We start from the raw sequence: 5000 nt of genomic DNA on the forward strand, positions 1-5000 counted from the left end.
AGGTGGATGCACACACACACACACTCACTCACACACACACACACACACACGCACACACACACCCACACCCACTCACACACACACACAAAGCCAGGATGGAGGAGTGAGGAGTAATGGAAACTGGCGAGTTATCAGCGACGTTCTGAGTCACTGCTGCCCTGTTGCACCCTGGGAATGTGGAGGACCCACACAAACTCTTCAGCAGCACTTTTACTAAACGGCCTCCACACACACACACACACACACACTGCTAAACGCAGCTCTGTTGGTCGAACAGGTGAAGACAGGGCTGAACAGGTGATCTCTGATCCACCTTAAAGCACACACACACACACACACACACTCATAATGTCTTTTATTCTATTTTATTGGTTTGTAATTATTATTATTTGATATAAAAATACATTTGTCTACATGTGGATGCTTCACTTGCTGTTGATTTTAGATCTGAGGAGTCGGACGGGGCTTTTATTTATGATGGACTCTGGTGCAGCGGCAGAGAACAACACACACACACACACACACACATTCAGAGGGGTGGGGAGGAAGATGCCAGTTATGCCAGGAATCCTATTTAGCAGACACACACACACACACTCACTCTGCCCAAGGGTCCAGATGATGCTGCCTGTCAGACATCGCAAAGAGAGAACAAAGCAACACAAATACAACATATGCCCCCTCTCTCTCTCTCTCACACACACACACACACACACAAACACACACACAAATACAGCATATGCCCCCTCTCTTTCTCTCTCTCTCTCACACACACACACACACACACACTCTTTCCGCATGGTAGCAGTACCAGCCTATCCCTCAGTCCTGTAGCATTTCCCAGAGTTAGGACGGGAAAACCTCCACATCCAGATCACTCCCACTGACCTGTCCCCTGAAACTTCTCGGTTTTCCGTGTGTGAGTGTGTGTGAGTGTGTGTGTGTGTGTGTACGTTATTTTTGTTTTTTTGCCCCAGTCCCACACACACACACACAGATTCTAATTCACCACTTCAAGTAGACGACAGCAATGGCTGTCCATTGCCATGGTCACCCATCAATCACCCATGACCATCATCCTCATTGGCTGACTGGCGGAAATGGGAGTGTCAGACTGAAGGCCACGCCCTGTGTGGCTAGATGTTCCGGCCTCATTAGAGGCCGTGGAAATCCACAAATATGCAATTTTTATTTATTTTTATAATGACAAACAAATAAAAGACCTAATGAAATAAATCACACTAATGGAAATTGTTCTTAGCCACTGAGGAAAAACCAACAACATGGAACAACAGACAAGCCTTCATACACACACACACACACAGACACACACTCACAGCACACAATACACAACACACACACACAATACACAACACACACAAAACATCACACAAGCCTGTCAGGAACCAACAACTCAACATCCCAACAAGCAGTCACACACACACACAATACACAACACACGCACACATACACTCACAAGCCTGTCAGGAACCAACAACTCACTCACACACACATACAGCCCAACTGGACATCCCAACAAGCAGTCACACACACACACAGCCCAACTGGACATCCCAACAAGCAGTCACACACACACACAGCCCAACTGGACATCCCAACACGCAGTCCCAGTCAACAGATGAAAGCAGGTCGTAGGCAGAACTCAGAGGAGCTGCGTCCAGCCCAGAGACACCTGCACACACACACACACACACACACACACACACACACACTGCTGATTATTATTCTGTATGAAAGTGTTTTTCCAACCAATGTGTTATAGTCTTAACTGTGAAAGCAATGACAGATACATAAAATATATGTCACACACTTGTGAACAAAAACATGGAAGCGCCCGTATGCTCTGAGTCCAAACTGTCATGCTCACACACACTCTCTCTCTCTCACACACACTGTTTAGTCTGTAGTCCTATGGTGGACGCACTATGACAATCTTATTAGTTTCTTTGAATCTGAAGTGCTTCTCCCAGGCCGGACAACGTTTACACCACGCACAGCTAAGCATAGCATCTTAGCATAGCACTGCTACTGGTAGCATAGCCTTGCTAATATTAGTCTAATGCTACCACACTTAGTGTAATTTTAGCACTGCGCTACAATGTTTGGTATAGTGCTGCTAACCGCTAGCTGTAGCTCTGCTAGCTGTATGTAGCTCTGCTAGCCACAGCGTAGCGCAGCTAACCGTAGCGCTGTGTGTAGTGGAGGGGTGTTAGTGTGGACGTTGGGGAAGCGGTGGGGGAAGCAGCTTCAGGCTACTGTAGAATGCCTTGCTGGTCTGGTCACCTTGCGTAATGTGCACTCGTATTCTGCACCGTTCTACGTTGTGAGAGTGTAAATATGTCACGTTTGTATGGAGTCTTTGGAGCCCAGGTCGTTCTAATAGCCTTATCCACCTTTATACGAAATAACTGAAAAAAGAAAAAAAAAATAGAAACACTAAGATACGTGTCGGCAAGACAAGCGTTACTACTTTTTACGGTGAACAGCTTGTGTAAATACTGAGGTCAAACCCAATAAAAATGTTTTTTTTTTTTTTAATTATTGAACTCTTAAAGTGAGATGTTTTGTATACAATTTGAATTTTTTGCTATGTATTTTAGCTAGCGCTCAATGGAAGCCCCTCCCACCACTCCTCACCCCTCCCGATTTTTGCACTGTTTCCATGGAGATTTGGAATCCCCCCCGTTGGTTGGTTGGTTGGTTTTGTTGAGACGGAGTGGGAGTCGCCAAACTGACTGCTGTGTATGTATGCCATGTCTGACCCGTGGGTATTTATTTAACGTTAAACTCCTGTCCTTTGGTTTCCTAACTGGTGTCCAGGTTGTACGAACACACACACACAGTATTGAACACACACACACAGTATTGTAACGATTCAGTTGCTCCTTTATTTTCCCACGGCCCACTCCCTAGTCCGTCGCTATGGTTTCCAGGTGGCAACTCTCCCAGCCCTGTAGGTAGAGGAGGCCAGGCCGTCAAAAGGTCAAAAGGTCGTAACCGAGAGGAATTCACTAAGGAATGGATGACTTAAAAGAGAAGTGAAAAAAAAACACATTCCACCCCCTTACCCCCCCTGTTACAAACTGAAAATGTTTTTCAATAAAATGTTTTTCCTATGGAAGAGCCGGCTCACTTGCGTTCTTATTTAGTGTGTCTGTGTGTGTAATGTGTATGTGAGAGCGCTATGTGTGTGTTTGTGAGAGCGCTATGTGTGTGTATGTGAGAGGGCGCTATGTGTGTGTATTTGAGAGCGCTATGTGTGTGTTTGTGAGAGTGCTATGTGTGTGTTTGTGGGAGAATTAGGCTCGTGACACCTCCAGAAGAAGCCATCAGTCATTCAGTCACACCAAGGGGGCAGGCGAATTCCCGGAAGTTGAACCCATGGTTACCAACTGCTAAGCCCATAGAACGCCCATTCATTTGGGATTTTTTTGAAATCCTATAACTTCATATAACGTATATCCCATGGAGCCGTGGTTATCAACTGCTAAGCCCATAGAACGCCCATTCATTTAGGATTTTTTTAAAATTCTTTAACTTCATATAATGTATATCCTGTGCCGACATTGTAGCTTCTGTATTATTAACAACAGAAGGCAAAACAGGCTCAACTACCTTGTACGTAACATTGGGTTCCCGTAAGAAGAATAGTTAGCATGTCCGGTTGTAGGGAAGCTAACTTTTGACGTAATTCGACGCAATTATGCCTGCGTCTTTCTGTCGCACATTAGGGAAATAACCGTCTTCTTTGGATAAGAAGCTAAGTCAGCCAGCACTGAAACTCATGAACAAAGCTATGTAGCCTACAATACCATTGTATGCTATGGTAAAGCTATGTAGCGTACAAAGCTATGTAGCGTACAAAACTATGTAGCGTACAAAACTATGTTAAGGTAAAGCATTGCATAGAGGCAAGTAAACCTAATAAAAAAACGGCACTAACGTTAATCATTTCAGAGGTTTTCGATGGATTGACTGTAGGTCGGAAAAGTGGAAAGACGAAGGCTATAACTTTTTTGTTTTGTTTTACCATGATTGTGTTTGAAGATGATCATGTCTGTTAGTTTCAACATTAACACGACTTGATATCACTTGTGAGGATGATATTAATAATAATATAAACAAATGTTTAACTTTGATGACTTTGAATGTGAAGGAAGTGTGAGAATTTATGTGTGAACCATCTATCATATGAGTTACAAGATTCAGTTCGATGGCTAACGTCACAAAGTTAAGTGCAAGTCTGCGCAGTACGATGGGAAGCCAACTAAAAAAAACCTTCAATTTGCGTCAGTGCCCTCCCATTGAAAACGACGGAGTCTGTTCGTCCATTTCTTTTACTGTATTTACGAGTCACGCTGGAAGAAGGCACTTAGCCTTAGCTGTTAGCCTTCAAAAACAGGATGTTTTTTCTTACTCCATAATTCCTCCTCCTTTTGGTCGGTAACGTCTGTGTCACTATCACCGACATATTCGGCACTCTGGCAAGGGCGTGTCCTCTTGCAAGCGCGACTCGGCCTACCACCCACTCCGCTAGGCCCGGCTCGTGGTGGAGATGGAACTCCCTCCTCAGCACGGTGTTCAGTCACTCCTTGAAATGTTTTTGACCTGTCGTGGTTAGAGTCATCTTGTCTTAGTAGAAAGGTGGACTCATCCAGCGTTGTCTGGCGAAAAACGCACCTGCTGCAATATCTTTTTCTTCGACTTTTTCATTTCTCCCTTCAGCACCTGAGAAGTGTTGCCTGCAAAGTTTCTGGGAAGAGATCTAACGAGACCTGCCACCTAGTGATAAACCGACGAAAATAAATGACCTGATTTTGATCTGGCGTGCATGTCACTGATAGGCTAATCAGAGACTGATTCGAAACAAAGCGGCAACCATCAAAAGCCGAGTTAAGATCAAACGTCCAGATAAAATGTCCAGATCTTGCGTTTTCATGAGTTTTCGATCGTCATATATTTAATTTCCATTCATCACA

At 44.4% G+C, this 5000-nt stretch overlaps 1 protein-coding gene across 1 annotated transcript in view; it reads left to right on the forward strand.

Moving 5' to 3' along the window:
- LOC143100040 (ephrin-B2a-like) overlaps nucleotides 1-3142 on the forward strand; it is a 6458-nt gene extending 3316 nt beyond the window's left edge. The window contains exon 3 of the mRNA XM_076262966.1: nucleotides 1-3142. This exon is cut by the window's left edge and continues 1426 nt beyond it. The gene's annotated coding sequence lies outside the window, so the exon portion shown is untranslated.
- Nucleotides 3143-5000: the final 1858 nt, after the last annotated feature.

This window comes from Alosa pseudoharengus, unplaced genomic scaffold (genome assembly GCF_046254945.1).
Source record: "Alosa pseudoharengus isolate Yale_2024_CS ecotype anadromous, Long Island Sound unplaced genomic scaffold, YU_APseudo_1.1 YU_APseudo_1.1_scf_3, whole genome shotgun sequence".
Lineage (NCBI taxonomy): Eukaryota > Metazoa > Chordata > Actinopteri > Clupeiformes > Clupeidae > Alosa > Alosa pseudoharengus.